This window comes from Ambystoma mexicanum, chromosome 1p, assembly GCF_040938575.1.
Source record: "Ambystoma mexicanum isolate Mex_15411 chromosome 1p, UKY_AmexF1_1, whole genome shotgun sequence".
NCBI lineage: Eukaryota > Metazoa > Chordata > Amphibia > Caudata > Ambystomatidae > Ambystoma > Ambystoma mexicanum.
Window position 1 is genome coordinate 5,930,907 of NC_090921.1, and position 27,338 is coordinate 5,958,244.

Below are 27,338 nucleotides of genomic sequence, written 5' to 3' on the forward strand. Positions count from 1 at the left end.
ATGCACTTCAAACCTGGCGTCACCATCTAATGGGGGCAAAGCATCAAACGGTGGTGTACACAGATCATAAAAACCTGAGGATCTTGCCTCTCTGAAATGTGTGAACAGTAGGCAGGTGCATTGGTATTTATTCTTCGCCGCATTCGATTTTGTGGTAAAGCATAGGCCAGCTCTCGCTCATGGTAAAGCAGATGCACTTTCACGTTCTCCTGGGGGAGTATTGCTTTCCACATTTCCGGACACATTATTGGGAAAGGGCCATGTCATCTGCCTATGTACACCGACCCCAACCATGCTTACCACGATTAAAGATTGGACCTGCCAACACCGGCACATACTCACTGAATGGGACATTACACTTCAGGAGGGACTGCCATTCATTCAAGGGAAATTAATCCTCCCCACTAGCGATGTATGCAATCAGGCACTTGCCTGGTCTCATGATGCTGCCATCAACGGACATCCAGGGCAACAACGTACCTTGGAGTTATTACGACGTTGGTGTTGGTGGCCGTCAATGGGAAGGGATGTAGCGAACTATGTAAACACCTGTGCGATCTGTGCCCAATGTAAATCACGCGGGGGATGTCCTTTGGGTTTGCTCCAACCTCTACCCATTCCCCCCAAACCATGGCACACGGTCTCTATGGACCTTATGACAGACTTACCCCGCAGACAGGGGTATGATACCATCTGGGTCATCGTTGATTCTTATACTAAAATTGCCCGTTTCATTCCCTGCACTGGCGTGCCATCAGCCCCGACCTTGGCCCGTTTGTTTTTTAGGTCTGTCTTTTGTCTTTTCGGCCTCCCACAAGTCATCATATCAGACCGTGGAGCAAAATTCACGTCCTGTTTTTGGCGTTCTCTGACCAAGCTCCTGGGTATTGATGCCCGCTTCTCCTCGGCCTATCACCCGGAAAGTAATGGACAGACGGAAAGGGTGAATCAGGCTCTAGAACAGTTTTTGCGCTGCCTGACCCTTCAGTATCAAGACTCCTGGTTCGATCTGCTCCATCTCGCTGAATTTGCCTACAATAATGCATGGCACTCGGCCACCGGCTTTTCTCCTTTCTATTCCATGTATGGCCAACACCCACGCACCCTTCCACTTCCGGACTTTCCTTCTGCCACCCCTGCTGCTACTGCTTGTGCCCGCGATCCAACTGAGGTTCATGCCCAAACCATGATCCATCTCCGTGAGGCACAGACAGCTATGAAGAAGAAGGCGGACAGGAAACGAGCAGTAGCACCTGTGTATCATGTAGGGGACCGTGTTTGGTTGTCAACTCGCCATTTACACATCCCGGGCTGTCGCAAACTTCTGCCCCGCTTTGTCGGCCCCTACAGAATTGCTAAAGTCCTGAACCCTGTAGCCTTGCGCCTTGCTATTCCATCTGCTTGGCGTATACACCCGGTTTTTCATACTACCCTCCTTAAACCATACCTTGCCCCTACCCGGGTCCATACTCCACCTGCTCCTGTTTCAGTCTCCACACCCGATGTCTTTGAGGTCAGTGCCATTTTGGGTTCCCGTCTGCACAGAGGTCGGCTCCAATACCTCGTGGACTGGTTGGGCTACGGTCCGGAGGAGCGCTCTTGGGTTCCATCTCGGGGCGTCCAGGCCCCGCTTCTTGTTGCGCACTTCCATAAGGACCATCCCTCCTGCCCACGAGGTTGTGGGCCTTTGAGGGGGGACTCTGTTACATCTTCCACGTCCTCTACCTTACGAACTCCTATGTTTCCCACAGACTCACGTTTCCACACACCCACATTACGTAGCCCCCGATGCTTACCTCTGGGTGCGCAGACAAGGCGGCACCATTGCACTCGTCATGTCAGGGGGGTCCATGGCAGGCTTGGTGTCTATCGCCCTTCTCTCCGTTGGCAATGTAATTGGAGGTTCCCATTTGGCCGCAATCACCGTTGCTCATGTGGACCTGATCGTCACGTGAGGAGACCAAACGCAATAGGTATCACCTGACGACCCCCACGCCTCAACGTTTCCTTGTTGAACATCACGTGATTTTCTCCAATGGTTTAAATGCATTCAGAAACACTGAAAGTTGCTTCACAGCTGGTCTTTCTCTTGGACATTGCTACGCTTCGAATTTAACAGGAACTTTTGGTCACTCGACAGCAGTCTGCCTAAAGGATTGCTTTCTCTTAACCCTGAACTTGCCTCGATTAGCTCTGGAACTCTTGGTTTACTCGACCACGGCCTGATTAACGGATTTTCTCCACAAACCACGATTTTTGGAACCTGGGCCTATGACCTCTCACTAGGCGTTCGCCTGATCAAGCACTTCAAACTCCAGTGCTTACCATCATCATACTAGAGGTTGTGGAAACCTATCCGAACCCGAGCTCAGGTCCAATCACTCTCCTTCCTTTCCGGGTGGGCCTACAGTACACATACAGTACACATAGGTAAGAACGTTTAGTTTCTATTCCTAGATACTCTGTAAAATTGCATTTCGCCTTGTACTAATCCCTCCTTGCCTTACAGAGCTCAAAGGGTCCTTCCGGCAGTTCCTGACTCCAGACTCGACGAACTACCACACCTGTGGCCTCAAGGATTGCACAGGTAGTGTTCATATAATCGCCTGTGTGGTACTTGGGGACGGAGGTATTCATATCTGCACGACCGGCAACTTTGTAACAGAGGGCTACCAACCTTAACCCTTTGTGCTGTGCATGGCCAGGAAGCTCATCATGTTCCAGGTGGTACGAAGAAAAACTGAGGCCTCCTGCATAAGGGCCGGTTATACCTCCAGAGAAGGGGCAGAGCCAACAAAGAAGAGATTAGAAAGGGCTCTGGGCAGAGGGAGATCCTCTCAAAGGTAAGTACTGAGACAAGGAAGCGGGACGTGGAGGTAATGGCACTATACCGCCAACCAACATAACACATTTGCCTTCTGTTGCGCCTTTATGGGACAGGGGCCCCTGGGGGGAAGTGACATCACAGAGGGACAAACCAAACCAGTGGGTAGGGGGAGAAGGGACTGGGAAAGGAAGCGGGACATGGTGGAAGGAAAAGAAAGTAATACAGCTGCTGTTCCCCACCTTATATTGAGTGCCCCATAGCGCGTGTCTCCTTACGCTCACATTTCCTAATAGACCTTTATAGCACCTCTTGCCTCTTTCCCCTTCTCTACCCTTTACTATCGACAACCCAATGTAAATAATTTGGCTAAAATGTTGTAACGACACATTCTGAGCTCTAACTTTGTGTATCTCATTTGTCAATGTATACTGTTTACCATTCTGTAACTTTGTAAGCTTTGCATTTCCTTGCTGCGCCCTGCTACCTTCGGGTCAGGTGCGCTCTACAAATTGAATAAACAAACAAACAAAGCCCCCTCTCCCTGGTCAGTAGAGTGCAAAACCATCAGGAGGGAAAGCATCTCTCTGGTAACTCTCATACTCGTGCTGCTGCCCTTTCTTGCACAATCTCCTGTGCTGACTTCATGCACAAACAACGGTTAAGAAAAAGCAGAGGCTTTCCTCCGTCAACTGGGGATAAAGCTCAGTGGTAGAGCATTTGACTGCAGATCAAGAGGTCCCCTATTCGAATCCGGGTGTCCCCTTCTTTTTATTATTATAAAACTTACTTTCTCAGTTCATTAAGAATTGCCTTTCTTTTCTGTGCAAAGCTGACATCCGTGAACAGTCGCTGCTCTGAAATGTGGAACTTTAAAATACTTTCTTAAGTTTTCTAAATTGAAATATCTCTACGGTTGAAAACTCGAAAGAGGAACACATCACATCCATGTTTTTGTTTTTAGCTCTGAAGTCAGTATTTACACGGAGCTCTTAACACATAACATCGCTGCAAAGGTCACTTAACCTGCTGTGCTACCTATGCAGATTTCTTCTTTAGGACTCATCACTCAAATTACAAAGAATCCAGTCTCAGATGTGGTTCTCTGATCGTGAGCACTGCACTACCAGCAGTGCCATTCATATGCATGCCTTAAAAGAGTAGCGTCAGTGCCCACAGTCTCGTTTAAGCTATACATTTGGAAACTGAAAGCACAGGTGTTCCTACTTTCCCAACTCACTGGTGGGATGCGGCGGTAGGGGGGAGGCGACACTTGTAGCACATCCCTGTGTGGTACTAGGGGACGGAGGTATTCATATCTGCACGACCGGCAACTTTGTAACAGACTGTGAAGCCTTCCCGGTTGGTTCAGACTATGAATCCCTCCGCCGGGGACCCTGTGACGGCGTTAATGCAGGCCCTAGAGGACCTTAGGACCGACATGGCCACTGCCACGACTGCCATTCACCACCACCTTGATGCCCTCCAGAGTACACGTTTTCCCTTGCCCGGTGATGATGACGAACCCGGTCCTGCCTCTACAGCCCAGCCTGCCCCGACTTCAGCCCCCGTTCCCACTCCAGTGTTGCTCCCGTTGACTCCCCCTCTTGCTGCTCCAGAACGCTTCCAGGGTGAACCCCGGAAATATCGCACCTTCATAAATCAGTGTAAATTACATTTCTTATGCAAACCTCAGGCTTTTCCCGACTCTGTCACTAAGGCCGCTTTCCTTCTATCTCATTTGTCCGGGGTAGCTGCCACTTGGGCAAATCCATTGTTGGAAAACGATCACCCTGCCTTATACGATTTCGATCTGCTGGTCGCAGAAATGGCAAAGGTATTCGATACCCGTTACAAGGCCCAGGCACGGGACCTGGAATTACTTGATCTCACACAGGGTAGGCAAACATTGATAGAATATATCACCCGTTTTAACCAATTGGCCGCAGAAACTTCCTGGCCAGAGGAAAAAAAGGTGATCGTTTTCTACCGGGGCTTGTCCAATGCCATGAAAGATGCTCTGTCGGTGGTTCCTGCTCTGACTTCTGTTTTTTCGGATCTAGTTGATCTCACACTGCAGTTAGACGCCCGCAGATCCGAGCAGAAGGCAGAAGCGACATTTGCTAGTCACTCTTCCCCGGCACTTCCATCTACCAGTCTCGATCCCATGCAAATAGGCGGGATCCGCAGTCCAATAACACCGACTGAAAGGGAACGTCGGAGGACAGATAACGCCTGCTTTTATTGCGGACTCAACAGGCACTATGTGAAAGAATGCCCTCGACGTCCCAGAAACAAGACTCCGTTTTTTCTGAAGGCTCGGCCATGTGAGAGGGGGCACCGGCGAGCCCTTCATTGACCCCCACTGAACCCGCCTTTGGTCCAATCAGACCCATAGTAGTGTAGGCCTTATTAAAACCAACCAGGGAGATCACACACACTGTCTATCCTGTGATCGATTCAGGGGCCACTGGCTGCTTCATGGACATCGCTTTAGCCCATAGTCTTAACTTAATCAAAAAGGAGCATCCTGAGCCCGTACAAGCAGTCAATGGCACGTCCCTGACTTCTGGCCCGATCAGACATCAAACGGCCCCTCTTGAGGTGGTAATACAAGGCACACATAAAGAGACCCTGTCATTCGATCTCATCACTACACCGCAGTTCGGTATCGTTCTAGGTATCCCCTGGTTGAGGCAACATAACCCTTTGATCAATTGGGGAACAGGACACGTATCGTTTGAGTCAGAGTTATGTCAACATTTTTGCCTGATAGAACCAGACTCCCTTGTTTCTCCTGCCACGATTCTTGGCGCCATGGCCTCCTCCCGACTCACTGATGACACAGCAGAGGCTACCACATTACATACCGTAGGGGCCATCTCGGTTAGCATCCCTGTTGAATACCAAGATTTACACATGGTTTTCGATACGGCATCCACGGAGGGTTTGCCCCCGCATAGGGCCTACGATTGTCCTATTGATCTCATTCCAGATGCCCCCATACCAAAGGGGAGGATCTACTCGTTGTCACCTTCCGAGGAACAAGCCCTGAAGGATTACATACAGCAGGCTCTGCGTCTAGGTCATATCTGTCCCTCCTGTTCCCCAGCTGCTAGCCCCATTTTCTTTGTGCCAAAGAAGGAAGGTGATCTACGCCCGTGCGTGGACTATAGACGGTTGAATGCCATCACCATCAAAAACAGGTATCCTATTCCACTCATTTCTACGCTGTTAGATAAGTTAACGGCCGCCTCTATCTTTACCAAGTTGGACCTGAGAGGGGCGTACAATCTGATCCGCATGCGGCGTGGGGACGAGTGGAAAACGGCCTTTTGCTCTCGACAGGGGTTGTTTGAGTACACCGTGATGCCCTTTGGGCTCTGTAACGCTCCTGCCACATTCCAACGCTTCATCAATGATGTATTATCTGACATTCTTGATGTATTCGTAGTGGTCTATTTAGATGATATCTTGATCTTCTCATCCTCTCTGGATGACCATATCGGGCATGTAAGAGAAGTCCTCTCTCGCCTCAAAAGAAACGCCTTGTTCGCCAAACCCGAAAAGTGTTTGTTTCATTCTCAAGAAGTAGAGTTCCTGGGTTTTCACATTACACCCGGTGGGTTGACCATGAATCAGACAAAAGTACGTGCAATCACGGAGTGGCCTACCCCCGTCAAACTCAAACAACTCCAATCGTTTCTCGACTTTGCCAACTTTTACAGGCGATTCATCGCCGGCTTTTCTGCCATCGTTTCTCCCCTGACCGCCCTCACCAGCCCTCATGTCCCCTTCATCTGGACACCTGACCACAAAGGGGCCTTCGAGGCACTCAAGTCCAGGTTTGTTTCTGCCCCTGTGCTACAACACCCTGACCCGGAGATTCCGTTTGTTGTAGAGGCGGATGCCTCCTCTTTCGCGTTAGGTGCCATACTTTCTCAACCTTGTTCTGCTACTGGGCTTTTGCATCCTATAGCTTATCATTCACAGAAATTCTCGACAGCCGAGTCCCATTATACCATAACAGAAAAGGAACTGTTAGCCATTAAGGATGCACTTCAAACCTGGCGTCACCATCTAATGGGGGCAAAGCATCAAACGGTGGTGTACACAGATCATAAAAACCTGCAGGATCTTGCCTCTCTGAAATGTGTGAACAGTAGGCAGGTGCGTTGGTATTTATTCTTCGCCGCATTCGATTTTGTGGTAAAGCATAGGCCATCTCTCGCTCATGGTAAAGCAGATGCACTTTCACATTCTCCTGGGGGAGTATTGCTTTCCACATTTCCGGACACATTATTGGGAAAGGGCCATGTCATCTGCCTATGTACACCGACCCCAACCATGCTTACCACGATTAAAGATTGGACCTGCCAACACCGGCACATACTCACTGAATGGGACATTACACTTCAGGAGGGACTGCCATTCATTCAAGGGAAATTATTCCTCCCCACTAGCGATGTATGCAATCAGGCACTTGCCTGGTCTCATGATGCTGCCATCAACGGATATCCAGGGCAACAACGTACCTTGGAGTTATTACGACGTTGGTGTTGGTGGCCGTCAATCGGAAGGGATGTAGCGAACTATGTAAACACCTGTGCGATCTGTGCCCAATGTAAATCACGCGGGGGATGTCCTTTGGGTTTGCTCCAACCTCTACCCATTCCCCCCAAACCATGGCACACGGTCTCTATGGACCTTATGACAGACTTACCCCGCAGACAGGGGTATGATACCATCTGGGTCATCGTTGATTCTTATACTAAAATGGCCCGTTTCATTCCCTGCACTGGCGTGCCATCAGCCCCGACCTTGGCCCGTTTGTTTTTTAGGTCTGTCTTTTGTCTTTTCGGCCTCCCACAAGTCATCATATCAGACCGTGGAGCACAATTCACGTCCTGTTTTTGGCATTCTCTGACCAAGCTCCTGGGTATTGATGCCCGCTTCTCCTCGGCCTATCACCCGGAAAGTAATGGACAGATGGAAAGGGTGAATCAGGCTCTAGAACAGTTTTTGCGCTGCCTGACCCTTCAGTATCAAGACTCCCAGTTCGATCTGCTCCATCTCGCTGAATTTGCCTACAATAATGCATGGCACTCGGCCACCGGCTTTTCTCCTTTCTATTCCATGTATGGCCAACACCCATGCACCCTTCCACTTCCGGACTTTCCTTCTGCCACCCCTGCTGCTACTGCTTGTGCCCGCGATCTAACTGAGGTTCATGCCCAAACCATGATCCATCTCCGTGAGGCACAGACAGCTATGAAGAAGAAGGCGTACAGGAAACGAGCAGTAGCACCTGTGTATCATGTAGGGGACCGTGTTTGGTTGTCAACTCGCCATTTACACATCCCGGGCTGTCGCAAACTTCTGCCCCGCTTTGTCGGCCCCTACAGAATTGCTAAAGTCCTGAACCCTGTAGCCTTGCGCCTTGCTATTCCATCTGCTTGGCGTATAGACCCAGTTTTTCATACTTCCCTCCTTAAACCATACCTTGCCCCTACCCGGGTCCATACTCCACCTGCTCCTGTTTCAGTCTCCACACCCGATGTCTTTGAGGTCAGTGCCATTTTGGGTTCCCGTCTGCACAGAGGTAGGCCCCAATACCTCGTGGACTGGTTGGGCTACGGTCCGGAGGAGCGCTCTTGGGTTCCATCTCAGGGCGTCCAGGCCCCGCTTCTTGTTGCGCGCTTCCATAAGGACCATCCCTCCTGCCCATGAGGTCGTGGGCCTTTGAGGGGGGACTCTGTTACATCTTCCACGTCCTCTACCTTACGAACTCCTATGTTTCCCACAGACTCACGTTTCCACACACCCACATTACGTAGCCCCCGATGCTTACCTCTGGGTGCGCAGACAAGGCGGCACCATTGCACTCATCATGTCAGGGGGGTCCATGGCAGGCTTGGTGTCTATCGCCCTTCTCTCCGTTGGCAATGTAATTGGAGGTTCCTATTTGGCCGCAATCACCGTTGCTCGTGTGGACCTGATCGTCACGTGAGGAGACCAAACGCAATCGGTATCACGTGACGACCCCCACGCCTCAACGTTTCCTTGTTGAGCATCACGTGATTTTCTCCAATGGTTTAAATGCATTCAGAAACACCGAAACGTTGCTTCACAGCTGGTCTTTCTCTTGGACATTGCTACGCTTCGAATTTACCAGGAACTTTTGGTCACTCGACAGCGGTCTGCCTAAAGGATTGCTTTCTCTGAACCCTGAACTTGCCTTGATTAGCTCTGGAACTCTTGGTTTACTGGACCACGGCCTGATTAACGGATTTTCTCCACGAACCACGATTTTTGGAACCTGGGCCTATGACCTCTCACTAGGCGTTCGCCTGATCAAGCACTTCAAACTCCAGTGCTTACCATCATCATACCAGAGGTTGTGGAAACCTATCCGAACCCGAGCTCAGGTCCAATCACTCTCCTTCCTTTCCGGGTGGTCCTACAGTACACATACAGTACACATAGGTAAGAACGTTTAGTTTTTATTCCTAGATACTCTGTAAAATTGCATTTCGCCTTGTACTAATCCCTCCTTGCCTTACAGCGCTCAAAGGGTCCTTCCGGCAGTTCCTGACTCCAGACTCGACGAACTACCACACCTGTGGCCTCAAGGATTGCACAGGCAGTGTTCATATAATCGCCTGTGTGGTACTTGGGGGCGGAGGTATTCATATCTGCACGACCGGCAACTTTGTAACAGAGGGCTACCAACCTTAACCCTTTGTGCTGTGCAAGGCCAGGAAGCTCATCATGTTCCAGGTGGTACGAAGAAAAACTGAGGCCTCCTGCATAAGGGCCGGTTATACCTCCAGAGAAGGGGCAGAGCCAACAAAGAAGAGCTTAGAAAGGGCTCTGGGCAGAGGGAGATCCTCTCAAAGGTAAGTACTGAGACAAGGAAGCGGGACGTGGAGGTAATGGCACTATACCGCCAACCAACATAACACATTTGCCTTCTGTTGCGCCTTTATGGGACAGGGGCCCCTGGGGGGAAGTGACATCACAGAGGGACAAACCAAACCAGTGGGTAGGGGGAGAAGGGACTGGGAAAGGAAGCGGGACATGGTGGAAGGAAAAGAAAGAAATACAGCTGCTGTTCCCCACCTTATATTGAGTGCCCCATAGCGCGTGTCTCCGTACGCTCACATTTCCTAATAGACCTATTTAGCACCTCTTGCCTCTTTCCCCTTCTCTACCCTTTACTATTGACAACCCAATGTAAATATTTTGGCTAAAATGTTGTAACGACACATTCTGAGCTCTAACTTTGTGTATCTCATTTGTCAATGTATACTGTTTACCATTATGTAACTTTGTAAGCTTTGCATTTCCTTGCTGTGCCCTGCTACCTTCGGGTCAGGTGCGCTCTACAAATTGAATAAACAAACAAACAAAGCCCCCTCTCCCTGGTCAGTAGAGTGCAAAACCATCAGGAGGGAAAGCATCTCTCTGGTCACTCTCATAGTCGTGCTGCTGCCCTTTCTTGCACAATCTCCTGTGCTGACTTCATGCACAAACAACGGTTAAGAAAAAGCAGAGGCTTACCTTTGTCATCTGGGGATATAGTTCAGTGGTAGAGCATTTGACTGCAGATCAAGAGGTCCCCTTTAAATCCGGGTGAACTTACTTTCTCAGTTCATTAAGAATTGCCTTTCTTTTCTGTGCAAAGCTGACATCCGTGAACAGTCGCTGCTCTGAAATGTGGAACTTTAAAATACTTTCTTAAGTTTTCTAAATTGAAATATCTCTACGGTTGAAAACTCGAAAGAAGAACACATCACATCCATGTTTTTGTTTTTAGCTCTGAAGTCAGTATTTACACGGAGCTCTTAACACATAACATCGCAGCAAAGGTCACTTAACCTGCTGTGCTACCTATGCAGATTTCTTCTTTAGGACTCATCACTCAAATTACAAAGAATCCAGTCTCAGATGTGGTTCTCTGATCGTGAGCACTGCACTACCAGCAGTGCCATTCATATGCATGCCTTAAAAGAGTAGCGTCAGTGCCCACAGTCTCGTTTAAGCTATACATTTGGAAACTGAAAGCACAGGTGTTCCTACTTTCCCAACTCACTGGTGGGACGCGGCGGTAGGGGGGAGGCGACACTTGTAGCACATATAATCGCCTGTGTGGTACTAGGGGACGGAGGTATTCATATCTGCACGACCGGCAACTTTGTAAAAGACTGTGAAGCCTTCCCGGTTCGTTCAGACTATGAATCCCTCCACCGGGGACCCTGTGACCGCGTTAATGCAGGCCCTAGAGGCCCTTAGGACCGACATGGCCACTGCCACGACCGCCATTCACCACCGCCTTGATGCCCTCCAGAGTACATGTTTTCCCTTGCCCGGTGATGATGACGAACCCGGTCCTGCCTCTCCAGCCCAGCCTGCCCCGACTTCAGCCCCCGTTCCCACTCCAGTGTCGCTCCCGTTGACTCCCCCTCTTGCTGCTCCAGAACGCTTCCAGGGTGAACCCCGGAAATATTGCACCTTCATAAATCAGTGTAAATTACATTTCTTATGCAAACCTCAGGCTTTTCCCGACTCTGTCACTAAGGCCGCCTTCCTTCTGTCTCATTTGTCCGGGGTAGCTGCCACTTGGGCAAATCCATTGTTGGAAAACGATCACCCTGCCTTATACGATTTCGATCTGCTGGTCGCAGAAATGGCAAAGGTATTCGATACCCGTTACAAGGCCCAGGCACGGGACCTGGAATTACTTGATCTCACACAGGGTAGGCAAACATTGATAGAATATATCACCCGTTTTAACCAATTGGCCGCAGAAACTTCCTGGCCAGAGGAAAAAAAGGCGATCGTTTTCTACCGGGGCTTGTCCAATGCCATGAAAGATGCTCTGTCGGTGGTTCCTGCTCTGACTTCTGTTTTTTCGGATCTAGTTGATCTCACACTGCAGTTAGACGCCCGCAGATCTGAGCAGAAGGCAGACGCGTCATTTGCTAGTCACTCTTCCTCGGCACCTCCATCTACCAGTCCCGAACCCATGCAAATAGGCGGGATCCGCAGTCCAATAACACCGACTGAAAGGGAACGTCGGAGGACAGATAACGCCTGCTTTTACTGCAGACTCAACGGGCACTATGTCAAAGAATGCCCTCGACGTCCCAGAAGCAAGACTCCGTTTTTTCAGAAGGCTCGCCCATGAGAGAGGGGGCACCGGCGAGCCCTTCATTGACCCCCACTGAACCCGCCTTTGGTCCAATCAGACCCATAGTAGTGCAGGCCTTATTAAAACCAACCAGGGAGATCACACACACTGTCTATCCTGTGATCGATTCAGGGGCCACTGGCTGCTTCATGGACATCGCTTTAGCCCATAGTCTTAACTTACCACTAATCAAAAAGGAGCATCCTGAGCCCGTACAAGCAGTCAATGGCACGTCTCTGACTTCTGGCCCGATCAGACATCAAACAGCCCCTCTTGAGGTGGTAATACAAGGCACACATAAAGAGACCCTGTCATTCGATCTCATCACTACACTGCAGTTCGGTATCATTCTAGGTATCCCCTGGTTGAGGCAACATAACCCTTTGATCAATTGGGGAACAGGACACGTATCGTTTGAGTCAGAGTTATGTCAACATTTTTGCCTGATAGAACCAGACTCCCTTGTTTCTCCTGCCACGATTCTTGGCGCCATGGCCTCCTCCCGACTCACTGATGACACAGCAGTGGCTACCACATTACATACCGTAGGGGCCATCTCGGTTAGCATCCTGTTGAATACCAAGATTTCGACATGGTTTTCGATAAGGCATCCACGGAGGGTTTGCCCCCGCATAGGGCCTACGATTGTCCTATTGATCTCATTCCAGATGCCCCCATACCAAAGGGGAGGATCTACTCGTTGTCACCTTCCGAGGAACAAGCCCTGAAGGATTACATACAGCAGGCTCTGCGTCTAGGTCATATCTGTCCCTCCTGTTCCCCAGCTGCTAGCCCCATTTTCTTTGTGCCAAAGAAGGAAGGTGATCTACGCCCGTGCGTGGACTATAGACGGTTGAATGCCATCACCATCAAAAACAGGTATCCTATTCCACTCATTTCTACGCTGTTAGATAAGTTAACGGCCGCCTCTATCTTTACCAAGTTGGACCTGAGAGGGGCGTACAATCTGATCCGCATGCGGCGTGGGGACGAGTGGAAAACGGCCTTTTGTTCTCGACAGGGGTTGTTTGAGTACACCGTGATGCCCTTTGGGCTCTGTAACGCTCCTGCCACATTCCAACGCTTCATCAATGATGTATTATCTGACATTCTTGATGTATTCGTGGTGGTCTATTTAGATGATATCTTGATCTTCTCATCCTCTCTGGATGACCATATCGGGCATGTAAGAGAAGTCCTCTCTCGCCTCAAAAGAAACGCCTTGTTCGCCAAACCCGAAAAGTGTTTGTTTCATTCTCAAGAAGTAGAGTTCCTGGGTTTTCACATTACACCCGGTGGGTTGACCATGAATCAGACAAAAGTACGTGCAATCACGGAGTGGCCTACCCCCGTCAAACTCAAACAACTCCAATCGTTTCTCGGCTTTGCCAACTTTTACAGGCGATTCATCGCCGGCTTTTCTGCCATCGTTTCTCCCCTGACCGCCCTCACCAGCCCTCATGTCCCCTTCATCTGGACACCTGACCACAAAGGGGCCTTCAAGGCACTCAAGTCCAGGTTTGTTTCTGCCCCTGTGCTACAACACCCTGACCCGGAGATTCCGTTTGTTGTAGAGGCGGATGCCTCCTCTTTCGCGTTAGGTGCCATACTTTCTCAACCTTGTTCTGCTACTGGGCTTTTGCATCCTATAGCTTATCATTCACAGAAATTCTCGACAGCCGAGTCCCATTATACCATAACAGAAAAGGAACTGTTAGCCATTAAGGATGATCTTCAAACCTGGCGTCACCATCTAATGGGGGCAAAGCATCAAACGGTGGTGTACACAGATCATAAAAACCTGCAGGATCTTGCCTCTCTGAAATGTGTGAACAGTAGGCAGGTGCGTTGGTATTTATTCTTCGCCGCATTCGATTTTGTGGTAAAGCATAGGCCATCTCTCGCTCATGGTAAAGCAGATGCACTTTCACATTCTCCTGGGGGAGTATTGCTTTCCACATTTCCGGACACATTATTGGGAAAGGGCCATGTCATCTGCCTATGTACACCGACCCCAACCATGCTTACCACGATTAAAGATTGGACCTGCCAACACCGGCACATACTCACTGAATGGGACATTACACTTCAGGAGGGACTGCCATTCATTCAAGGGAAATTATTCCTCCCCACTAGCGATGTATGCAATCAGGCACTTGCCTGGTCTCATGATACTGCCATCAACGGACATCCAGGGCAACAACGTACCTTGGAGTTATTACGACGTTGGTGTTGATGGCCGTCAATGGGAAGGGATGTAGCGAACTATGTAAACACCTGTGCGATCTGTGCCCAATGTAAATCACGCAGGGGACGTCCTTTGGGTTTGCTCCAACCTCTACCCATTCCCCCCAAACCATGGCACACGGTCTCTATGGACCTTATGACAGACTTACATCGCAGACAGGGGTATGATACCATCTGGGTCATCGTTGATTCTTATACTAAAATGGCCCATTTCATTCCCTGCACTGGCGTGCCATCAGCCCCGACCTTGGCCCGTTTGTTTTTTAGGTCTGTCTTTTGTCTTTTCGGCCTCCCACAAGTCATCATATCAGACCGTGGAGCACAATTCACGTCCTGTTTTTTGCGTTCTCTGACCAAGCTCCTGGGTATTGATGCCCGCTTCTCCTCGGCCTATCACCCGGAAAGTAATGGACAGACGGAAAGGGTGAATCAGGCTCTAGAACAGTTTTTGCGCTGCCTGACCCTTCAGTATCAAGACTCCTGGTTCGATCTGCTCCATCTCGCTGAATTTGCCTACAATAATGCATGGCACTCGGCCACCGGCTTTTCTCCTTTCTATTCCATGTATGGCCAACACCCACGCACCCTTCCACTTCCGGACTTTCCGGCCACCCCTGCTGCTACTGCTTGTGCCCGCGATCTAACTGAGGTTCATGCCCAAACCATGATCCATCTCCGTGAGGCACAGACAGCTATGAAGAAGAAGGCGGACAGGAAACGAGCAGTAGCACCTGTGTATCATGTAGGGGACCGTGTTTGGTTGTCAACTCGCCATTTACACATCCCGGGCTGTCGCAAACTTCTGCCCCGCTTTGTCGGCCCATACAGAATTGCTAAAGTCCTGAACCCTGTAGCCTTGCGCCTTGCTATTCCATCTGCTTGGCGTATACACCCGGTTTTTCATACTTCCCTCCTTAAACCATACATTGCCCCTACCCGGGTCCATACTCCACCTGCTCCTGTTTCAGTCTCCACACCCGATGTCTTTGAGGTCAGTGCCATTTTGGGTTCCCGTCTGCACAGAGGTCGGCTCCAATACCTCGTGGACTGGTTGGGCTACGGTCCGGAGGAGCGCTCTTGGGTTCCATCTCGGGGCGTCCAGGCCCCGCTTCTTGTTGCGCGCTTCCATAAGGACCATCCCTCCTGCCCACGAGGTCGTGGGCCTTTGAGGGGGGACTCTGTTACATCTTCCACGTCCTCTACCTTACGAACTCCTATGTTTCCCACAGACTCACGTTTCCACACACCCACATTACCTAGCCCCCGATGCTTACCTCTGGGTGCGCAGACAAGGCGGCACCATTGCACTCGTCATGTCAGGGGGGGTCCATGGCAGGCTTGGTGTCTATCGCCCTTCTCTCCATTGGCAATGGAATCGGAGGTTCCCATTTGGCCGCAATCACCGTTGCTCGTGTGGACCTGATCGTCACGTGAGGAGACCAAACGCAATCGGTATCACGTGACGACCCCCACGCCTCAACGTTTCCTTGTTGAGCATCACGTGATTTTCTCCAATGGTTTAAATGCATTCAGAAACACCGAAACGTTGCTTCACAGCTGGTCTTTCTCTTGGACATTGCTACGCTTCGAATTTACCAGGAACTTTTGGTCACTCGACAGCGGTCTGCCTAAAGGATTGCTTTCTCTTAACCCTGAACTTGCCTTGATTAGCTCTGGAACTCTTGGTTTACTCGACCACGGCCTGATTAACGGATTTTCTCCACGAACCACGATTTTTGGAACCTGGGCCGATGACCTCTCACTAGGCGTTCGCCTGATCAAGCACTTCAAACTCCAGTGCTTACCATCATCATACCAGAGGTTGTGGAAACCTATCCGAACCCGAGCTCAGGTCCAATCATTCTCCTTCCTTTCCGGGTGGTCCTACAGTACACATACAGTACTCATAGGTAAGAATGTTTAGTTTCTATTCCTAGATACTCTGTAAAATTGTATTTCGCCTTGTACTAATCCCTCCTTGCCTTACAGCGCTGAAAGGGTCCTTCCTGCAGTTCCTGACTCCAGACTCGACGAACTACCACACCTGTGGCCTCAAGGATTGCACAGGCAGTGTTCATATAATCGCCTGTGTGGTACTTGGGGACGGAGGTATTCATATCTGCACGACCGGCAACTTTGTAACAGAGGGCTACCAACCTTAACCCTTTGTGCTGTGCATGGCCAGGAAGCTCATCATGTTCCAGGTGGTACGAAGAAAAACTGAGGCCTCCTGCATAAGGGCCGGTTATACCTCCAGAGAAGGGGCAGAGCCAAAAAAGAAGAGCTTAGAAAGGGCTCTGGGCAGAGGGAGATCCTCTCAAACGTAAGTACTGAGACAAGGAAGCGGGACGTGGAGGTAATGGCACTATACCGCCAACCAACATAACACATTTGCCTTCTGTTGCGCCTTTATGGGACAGGGGCCCCTGGGGGGAAGTGACATCACAGAGGGACAAACCAAACCAGTGGGTAGGGGGAGAAGGGACTGGGAAAGGAAGCGGGACATGGTGGAAGGAAAAGAAAGTAATACAGCTGCTGTTCCCCACCTTATATTGAGTGCCCCATAGCGCGTGTCTCCTTACGCTCACATTTCCTAATAGACCTATATAGCACCTCTTGCCTCTTTCCCCTTCTCTACCCTTTACTATCCACAACCCAATGTAAATAATTTGGCTAAAATGTTGTAACGACACATTCTGAGCTCTAACTTTGTGTATCTCATTTGTCAAAGTATACTGTTTACCATTATGTAACTTTGTAAGCTTTGCATTTCCTTGCTGCGCCCTGCTACCTTCGGGTCAGGTGCGCTCTACATATTGAATAAACAAACAAACAAAGCCCCCTCTCCCTGGTCAGTAGAGTGCAAAACCATCAGGAGGGAAAGCATCTCTCTGGTCACTCTCATACTCGTGCTGCTGCCCTTTCTTGCACAATCTCCTGTGCTGCCTTCATGCACAAACAACGGTTAAGTAAAAGCAGAGGCTCTTCTCTGTCATCCGGGGATATAGCTCAGTGGTAGAGCATTTGACTGCAGATCAAGAGGTCCCCGGTTCAAATCCGGGTGTCCACTTCTTTTTATTATTATAAAACTTACTTTCTCAGTTCATTAAGAATTGCCTTTCTTTTCTGTGCAAAGCTGACATCCGTGAACAGTCGCTGCTCTGAAATGTGGAACTTTAAAATACTTTCTTAAGTTTTCTAAATTGAAATATCTCTACGGTTGAAAACTCGAAAGAAGAACACATCACATCCATGTTTTTGTTTTTATCTCTGAAGTCAGTATTTACACGGAGCTCTTAACACATAACATCGCAGCAACGGTCACTTAACCTGCTGTGCTACCTATGCAGATTTCTTCTTTAGGACTCATCACTCAAATTACAAAGAATCCAGTCTCAGATGTGATTCTCTGATCGTGAGCACTGCACTACCAGCAGTGCCATTCATATGCATGCCTTAAAAGAGTAGCGTCAGTGCCCACAGTCTCGTTTAAGCTATACATTTGGAAACTGAAAGCACAGGTGTTCCTACTTTCCCAACTCACTGGTAGGACACGGCGGTAGGGGGGAGGCGACACTTGTAGCACATATAATCGCCTGTGTGGTACTAGGGGACGGAGATATTCATATCTGCACGACCAGCAACTTTGTAACAGACTGTGAAGCCTTCCCGGTTCGTTCAGACTATGAATCCCTCCGCCGGGGACCCTGTGACCGCGTTAATGCAGGCCCTAGAGGCCCTTAGGACCGACATGGCCACTGCCACGACTACCATTCACCACCGCCTTGATGCCCTCCAGAGTACACGTTTTCCCTTGCCCGGTGATGATGACGAACCCGGTCCTGCCTCTCCAGCCCAGCCTGCCCCGACTTCAGCCCCCGTTCCCACTCCAGTGTTACTCCCGTTGACCCCCCCTCTTGCTGCTCCAGAACGCTTCCAGGGTGAACCCCGGAAATATCGCACCTTCATAAATCAGTGTAAATTACATTTCTTATGCAAACCTCAGGCTTTTCCCGACTCTGTCACTAAGGCCGCTTTCCTTCTGTCTCATTTGTCCGGAGTAGCTGCCACTTGGGCAAATCCATTGTTGGAAAACGATCACCCTGCCTTATACGATTTCGATCTGCTAGTTGCAAAAATGGCAAAGGTATTCGATACCCGTTACAAGGCCCAGGCACGGGACCTGGAATTGCTTGATCTCACACAGGGTAGGCAAACATTGATAGAATATATCACCCGTTTTAACCAATTGGCCGCAGAAACTTCCTGGCCAGAGGAAAAAAAGGCGATCGTTTTCTACCGGGGCTTGTCCAATGCCATGAAAGATGCTCTGTCGGTGGTTCCTGCTCTGACTTCTGTTTTTTCGGATCTAGTTGATCTCACACTGCAGTTAGACGCCCGCAGATCCGAGCAGAAGGCAGAAGCGACATTTGCTAGTCACTCTTCCCCGGCACCTCCATCTACCAGTCCCGAACCCATGCAAATAGGCGGGATCCGCAGTCCAATAACACCGACTGAAAGGGAACGTCGGAGGACAGATAACGCCTGCTTTTATTGCGGACTCAACAGGCACTAGGTGAAAGAATGCCCTCGACGTCCCAGAAACAAGACTCCGTTTTTTCAGAAGGCTCGCCCATGAGAGAGGGAGCACCGGCGAGCCCTTCATTGACCCCCACTGAACCCGCCTTTGGTCCAATCAGACCCATAGTAGTGCAGGCCTTATTAAAACCAACAAGGGAGATCACACACACTGTCTATCCTGTGATCGATTCAGGGGCCACTGGCTGCTACATGGACATCGCTTTAGCCCATAGTCTTAACTTACCGCTAATCAAAAAGGAGCATCCTGAGCCCGTACAAGCAGTCAATGGCACGTCCCTGACTTCTGGCCCGATCAGACATCAAACGGCCCCTCTTGAGGTGGTAATACAAGGCACACATAAAGAGACCCTGTCATTCGATCTCATCACTACACCGCAGTTCGGTATCGTTCTAGGTATCCCCTGGTTGAGGCAACATAACCCTTTGATCAATTGGGGAACAGGACACGTATCGTTTGAGTCAGAGTTATGTCAACATTTTTGCCTGATAGAACCAGACTCCCTTGTTTCTCCTGCCACGATTCTTGGCGCCATGGCCTCCTCCCGACTCACTGATGACACAGCAGAGGCTACCACATTACATACCGTAGGGGCCATCTCGGTTAGCATCCCTGTTGAATACCAAGATTTCCACATGGTTTTCGATAAGGCATCCACTGAGGGTTTGCCCCCGCATAGGGCCTACGATTGTCCTATAGATCTCATTCCAGATGCCCCCATACCAAAGGGGAGGATCTACTCGTCACCTTCCGAGGAACAAGCCCTGAAGGATTACATACAGCAGGCTCTGCGCCTAGGTCATATCTGTCCCTCCTGTTCCCCAGCTGCTAGCCCCATTTTCTTTGTGCCAAAGAAGGAAGGTGATCTACGCCCGTGCGTAGACTATAGACGGTTGAATGCCATCACCATCAAAAACAGGTATCCTATTTCACTAATTTCTACGCTGTTAGATAAGTTAACGGCCGCCTCTATCTTTACCAAGTTGGACCTGAGAGGGGCGTACAATCTGATCCGCATGCGGCGTGGGGACGAGTGGAAAACGGCCTTTTGTTCTCGACAGGGGTTCTTTGAGTACACTGTGATGCCCTTTGGGCTCTGTAACGCTCCTGCCACATTCCAACGCTTCATCAATGATGTATTATCTGACATTCTTGATGTATTCGTGGTGGTCTATTTAGATGATATCTTGATCTTCTCATCTTCTCTGGATGACCATATCGGGCATGTAAGAGAAGTCCTCTCTCGCCTCAAAAGAAACGCCTTGTTCGCCAAACCCGAAAAGTGTTTGTTTCATTCTCAAGAAGTAGAGTTCCCGGGTTTTCACATTACACCCGGTGGGTTGACCATGAATCAGACAAAAGTACGTGCAATCACGGAGTGGCCTACCCCCGTCAAACTCAAACAACTCCAATCGTTTTTCGGCTTTGCCAACTTTTACAGGCGATTCATCGCCGGCTTTTCTGCCACCGTTTCTCCCCTGACCGCCCTCACCAGCCCTCATGTCCCCTTCATCTGAACACCTGACCACCAAGGGACCTTCGAGGCACTCAAGTCCAGGTTTGTTTCTGCCCCTGTGCTACAACACCCTGACCCAGAGATTCCGTTTGTTGTAGAGGCGGATGCCTCCTCTTTCGCGTTAGGTGCCATACTTTCTCAACCTTGTTCTGCTACTGGGCTTTTGCATCCTATAGCTTATCATTCACAGAAATTCTCGACAGCCGAGTCCCATTATACCATAACAGAAAAGGAACTGTTAGCCATTAAGGATGCACTTCAAACCTGGCGTCACCATCTAATGGGGGCAAAGCATCAAACGGTGGTGTACACAGATCATAAAAACCTGCAGGATCTTGCCTCTCTGAAATGTGTGAACAGTAGGCAGGTGCGTTGGCATTTATTCTTCGCCGCATTCGATTTTGTGGTAAAGCATAGGCCAGCTCTCGCTCATGGTAAAGCGGATGCACTTTCACGTTCTCCTGGGGGAGTATTGCTTTCCACATTTCAGGACACATTATTGGGAAAGGGCCATGTCATCTGCCTATGTACACCGACCCCAACCATGCTTACCACGATTAAAGATTGGACCTGCCAACACTGGCACATACTCACTGAATGGGACATTACACTTCAGGAGGGACTGCCATTCATTCAAGGGAAATTATTCCTCCCCACTAGCGATGTATGCAATCAGGCACTTGCCTGGTCTCATGATACTGCCACCAACGGACATCCAGGGCAACAACGTACCTTGGAGTTATTACGACGTTGGTGTTGATGGCCGTCAATGGGAAGGGATGTAGCGAACTATGTAAACACCTGTGCGATCTGTGCCCAATGTAAATCACGCAGGGGACGTCCTTTGGGTTTGCTCCAACCTCTACCCATTCCCCCCAAACCATGGCACACGGTCTCTATGGACCTTATGACAGACTTACATCGCAGACAGGGGTATGATACCATCTGGGTCATCGTTGATTCTTATACTAAAATGGCCCATTTCATTCCCTGCACTGGCGTGCCATCAGCCCCGACCTTGGCCCGTTTGTTTTTTAGGTCTGTCTTTTGTCTTTTCGGCCTCCCACAAGTCATCATATCAGACCGTGGAGCACAATTCACGTCCTGTTTTTGGCGTTCTCTGACCAAGCTCCTGGGTATTGATGCCCGCTTCTCCTCGGCCTATCACCCGGAAAGTAATGGACAGACGGAAAGGGTGAATCAGGCTCTAGAACAGTTTTTGCGCTGTCTGACCCTTCAGTATCAAGACTCCTGGTTCGATCTGCTCCATCTCGCTGAATTTGCCTACAATAATGCATGGCACTCGGCCACCGGCTTTTCTACTTTCTATTCTATGTATGGCCAACACCCACGCACCCTTCCACTTCCGGACTTTCCTTCTGCCACCCCTGCTGCTACTGCTTGTGCCCGCGATCTAACTGAGGTTCATGCCCAAACCATGATCCATCTCCGTGAGGCACAGACAGCTATGAAGAAGAAGGCGTACAGGAAACGAGCAGTAGCACCTGTGTATCATGTAGGGGACCGTGTTTGGTTGTCAACTCGCCATTTACACATCCCGGGCTGTCGCAAACTTCTGCCCCGCTTTGTCGGCCCCTACAGAATTGCTAAAGTCCTGAACCCTGTAGCCTTGCGCCTTGCTATTCCATCTGCTTGGCGTATACACCCGTTTTTTCATACTTCCCTCCTTAAACCATACCTTGCCCCTACCCGGGTCCATACTCCACCTGCTCCTGTTTCAGTCTCCACACCCGATGTCTTTGAGGTCAGTGCCATTTTGGGTTCCCGTCTGCACAGAGGTCGGCTCCAATACCTCGTGGACTGGTTGGGCTACGGTCCGGAGGAGCGCTCTTGGGTTCCATCTCGGGGCGTCCAGGCCCCGCTTCTTGTTGCGCGCTTCCATAAGGACCATCCCTCCTGCCCACGAGGTCGTGGGCCTTTGAGGGGGGACTCTGTTACATCTTCCACGTCCTCTACCTTACGAACTCCTATGTTTCCCACAGACTCACGTTTCCACACACCCACATTACGTAGCCCCCGATGCTTACCTGTGGGTGTGCAGACAAGGCGGCACCATTGCACTCGTCATGTCAGGGGGGTCCATGGCAGGCTTGGTGTCTATCGCCCTTCTCTCCATTAGCAATGTAATTGGAGGTTCCCATTTGGCCGAAATCACCGTTGCTCGTGTGGACCTGATCGTCACGTGAGGAGACCAAACGCAATCGGTATCACGTGACGACCCCCACGCCTCAACGTTTCCTTGTTGAGCATCACGTGATTTTCTCCAATGGTTTAAATGCATTCAGAAACACCGAAACGTTGCTTCACAGCTGGTCTTTCTCTTGGACATTGCTACGCTTCGAATTTACCAGGAACTTTTGGTCACTCGACAGCGGTCTGCCTAAAGGATTGCTTTCTCTGAACCCTGAACTTGCCTTGATTAGCTCTGGAACTCTTGGTTTACTGGACCACGGCCTGATTAACGGATTTTCTCCACGAACCACGATTTTTGGAACCTGGGCCTATGACCTCTCACTAGGCGTTCGCCTGATCAAGCACTTCAAACTCCAGTGCTTACCATCATCATACCAGAGGTTGTGGAAACCTATCCGAACCCGAGCTCAGGTCCAATCACTCTCCTTCCTTTCCGGGTGGTCCTACAGTACACATACAGTACACATAGGTAAGAACGTTTAGTTTCTATTCCTAGATACTCTGTAAAATTGCATTTCGCCTTGTACTAATCCCTCCTTGCCTTACAGCGCTCAAAGGGTCCTTCCGGCAGTTCCTGACTCCAGACTCGACGAACTACCACACCTGTGGCCTCAAGGATTGCACAGGCAGTGTTCATATAATCGCCTGTGTGGTACTTGGGGGCGGAGGTATTCATATCTGCACGACCGGCAACTTTGTAAAAGAGGGCTACCAACCTTAACCCTTTGTGCTGTGCATGGCCAGGAAGCTCATCATGTTCCAGGTGGTACGAAGAAAAACTGAGGCCTCCTGCATAAGGGCCGGTTATACCTCCAGAGAAGGGGCAGAGCCAACAAAGAAGAGCTTAGAAAGGGCTCTGGGCAGAGGGAGATCCTCTCAAAGGTAAGTACTGAGACAAGGAAGCGGGACGTGGAGGTAATGGCACTATACCGCCAACAAACATAACACATTTGCCTTCTGTTGCGCCTTTATGGGACAGGGGCCCCTGGGGGGAAGTGACATCACAGAGGGACAAACCAAACCAGTGGGTAGGGGGAGAAGGGACTGGGAAAGGAAGCGGGACATGGTGGAAGGAAAAGAAAGTAATACAGCTGCTGATCCCCACCTTATATTGAGTGCCCCATAGCGCGTCTCCTTACGCTCACATTTCCTAATAGACCTATATAGCACCTCTTGCCTCTTTCCCCTTCTCTACCCTTTACTATCGACAACCCAATGTAAATAATTTGGCTAAAATGTTGTAACGACACATTCTGAGCTCTAACTTTGTGTATCTCATTTGTCAATGTATACTGTTTACCATTATATAACTTTGTAAGCTTTGCATTTCCTTGCTGTGCCCTGCTACCTTCGGGTCAGGTGCGCTCTACAAATTGAATAAACAAACAAACAAAGCCCCCTCTCCCTGGTCAGTAGATTGCAAAACCATCAGGAGGGAAAGCATCTCTCTGGTCACTCTCATAGTCGTGCTGCTGCCCTTTCTTGCATAATCTCCTGTGCTGACTTCATGCACAAACAACGGTTAAGAAAAAGCAGAGGCCTACCTCTGTCATCTGGCAATATAGCTCAGTGGTAGAGCATTTGACTGCAGATCAAGAGGTCCCCGGTTCAAATCCGGGTGTCCCCTTCTTTTTATCATTTATTATTCTAAAACTTACTTTCTCAGTTCATTAAGAATTGCCTTTCTTTTCTGTGCAAAGCTGACATCCGTGAACAGTCGCTGCTCTGAAATGTGGAACTTTAAAATACTTTCTTAAGTTTTCTAAATTGAAATATCTCTACGGTTGAAAACTCGAAAGAAGAACACATCACATCCATGTTTTTGTTTTTAGCTCTGAAGTCAGTATTTACACGGAGCTCTTAACACATAACATCGCAGCAAAGGTCACTTAACCTGCTGTGCTACCTATGCAGATTTCTTCTTTAGGACTCATCACTCAAATTACAAAGAATCCAGTCTCAGATGTGATTCTCTGATCGTGAGCACTGCACTACCAGCAGTGCCATTCATATGCATGCCTTAAAAGAGTAGCGTCAGTGCCCACAGTCTCGTTTAAGCTATACATTTAGAAACTGAAAGCACAGGTGTTCCTACTTTCCCAACTCACTGGTAGGACGCGGCGGTAGGGGGGAGGCGACACTTGTAGCACATATAATCGCCTGTGTGGTACTAGGGGACGGAGATATTCATATCTGCACGACCGGCAACTTTGTAACAGACTGTGAAGCCTTCCCGGTTCGTTCAGACTATGAATCCCTCCGCCGGGGACCCTGTGACCGCGTTAATGCAGGCCCTAGAGGCCCTTAGGACCGACATGGCCACTGCCACGACTACCATTCACCACCGCCTTGATGCCCTCCAGAGTACACGTTTTCCCTTGCCCGGTGATGATGACGAACCCGGTCCTGCCTCTCCAGCCCAGCCTGCCCCGACTTCAGCCCCCGTTCCCACTCCAGTGTTGCTCCCGTTGACCCCCCCTCTTGCTGCTCCAGAACGCTTCCAGGGTGAACCTCGGAAATATCGCACCTTCATAAATCAGTGTAAATTACATTTCTTATGCAAACCTCAGGCTTTTCCCGACTCTGTCACTAAGGCCGCTTTCCTTCTGTCTCATTTGTCCGGGGTAGCTGCCACTTGGGCAAATCCATTGTTGGAAAATGATCACCCTGCCTTATACGATTTCGATCTGCTAGTCGCAGAAATGGCAAAGGTATTCGATACCCGTTACAAGGCCCAGGCACGGGACCTGGAATTACTTGATCTCACACAGGGTAGGCAAACATTGATAGAATATATCACCCGTTTTAACCAATTGGCCGCAGAAACTTCCTGGCCAGAGGAAAAAAAGGCGATCGTTTTCTACCGGGGCTTGTCCAATGCCATGAAAGATGCTCTGTCGGTGGTTCCTGCTCTGACTTCTATTTTTTCTGATCTAGTTGATCTCACACTGCAGTTAGACGCCCGCAGATCCGAGCAGAAGGCAGAAGCGACATTTGCTAGTCACTCTTCCCCGCCACCTCCATCTACCAGTCCCGAACCCATGCAAATAGGCGGGATTCCGCAGTCCAATAACACCGACTGAAAGGGAACGTCGGAGGACAGATAACGCCTGCTTTTATTGCGGACTCAACGGGCACTATGTGAAAGAATGCCCTCGACGTCCCAGAAACAAGACTCCGTTTTTTCAGAAGGCTCGCCCATGAGAGAGGGGGCACCGGCGAGCCCTTCATTGACCCCCACTGAACCTGCCTTTGGTCCAATCAGACCCATAGTAGTGCAGGCCTTATTAAAACCAACCAGGGAGATCACACACACTGTCTATCCTGTGATCGATTCAGGGGCCACTGGCTGCTTCATGGACATCGCTTTAGCCCATAGTCTTAACTTAATCAAAAAGGAGCATCCTGAGCCCGTCCAAGCAGTCAATGGCACGTCCCTGACTTCTGGCCCGATCAGACATCAAACGGCCCCTCTTGAGGTGGTAATACAAGGCACACATAAAGAGACCCTGTCATTCGATCTCATCACTACACCGCAGTTCGGTATCGTTCTAGGTATACCCTGGTTGAGGCAACATAACCCTTTGATCAATTGGGGAACAGGACACGTATCGTTTGAGTCAGAGTTATGTCAACATTTTTGCCTGATAGAACCAGACTCCCTTGTTTCTCCTGCCATGATTCTTGGCGCCATGGCCTCCTCCCGACTCACTGATGACACAGCAGAGGCTACCACATTACATACCGTAGGGGCCATCTCGGTTAGCATCCCTGTTGAATACCAAGATTTCCACATGGTTTTCGATAGGGCATCCACGGAGGGTTTGCCCCCGCATAGGGCCTACAATTGTCCTATTGATCTCATTCCAGATGCCCCCATACCAAAGGGGAGGATCTACTCGTTGTCACCTTCCGAGGAACAAGCCCTGAAGGATTACGTACAGCAGGCTCTGCGTCTAGGTCATATCTGTCCCTCCTGTTCCCCAGCTGCTAGCCCCATTTTCTTTGTGCCAAAGAAGGAAGGTGATCTACGCCCGTGCGTGGACTATAGACGGTTGAATGCCATCACCATCAAAAACAGGTATCCTATTCCACTCATTTCTACGCTGTTAGATAAGTTAACGGCCGCCTCTATCTTTACCAAGTTTGGACTTGAGAGGGGCATACAATCTGATCCGCATGCGGCGTGGGGACGAGTGGAGAACGGTCTTTTGTTCTCGACATGGGTTGTTTGAGTACACCGTGATGCCCTTTGGGCTCTGTAACGCTCCTGCCACATTCCAACGCTTCATCAATGATGTATTATCTGACATTCTTGATGTATTCGTGGTGGTCTATTTAGATGATATCTTGATCTTCTCATCCTCTCTGGATGACCATATCGGGCATGTAAGAGAAGTCCTCTCTCGCCTCAAAAGAAACGCCTTGTTCGCCAAACCCGAAAAGTGTTTGTTTCATTCTCAAGAAGTAGAGTTCCTGGGTTTTCACATTACACCCGGTGGGTTGACCATGAATCAGACAAAAGTGCGTGCAATCACGGAGTGGCCTACCCCGTCAAACTCAAACAACTCCAATCGTTTCTCGGCTTTGCCAACTTTTACAGGCGATTCATCGCCGGCTTTTCTGCCATCGTTTCTCCCCTGACCGCCCTCACCAGCCCTCATGTCCCCTTCATCTGGACACCTGACCACCAAGGGGCCTTAGAGGCACTCAAGTCCAGGTTTGTTTCTGCCCCTGTGCTACA

The 27,338-nt window shown here is 49.8% G+C and overlaps 2 non-coding genes across 2 annotated transcripts; both read left to right on the forward strand.

Annotated features, from left to right (window-relative positions):
- The first annotated feature begins 17,262 nt into the window (after positions 1 to 17,262).
- On the forward strand, positions 17,263 to 17,334 carry TRNAC-GCA (transfer RNA cysteine (anticodon GCA)). The gene has a single exon. It is a non-coding gene; the product is annotated as a tRNA-Cys (tRNA).
- A 6,815-nt stretch (positions 17,335 to 24,149) lies between these two features.
- TRNAC-GCA (transfer RNA cysteine (anticodon GCA)) lies at positions 24,150 to 24,221 on the forward strand. The gene has a single exon. It is a non-coding gene; the product is annotated as a tRNA-Cys (tRNA).
- Positions 24,222 to 27,338: the final 3,117 nt, after the last annotated feature.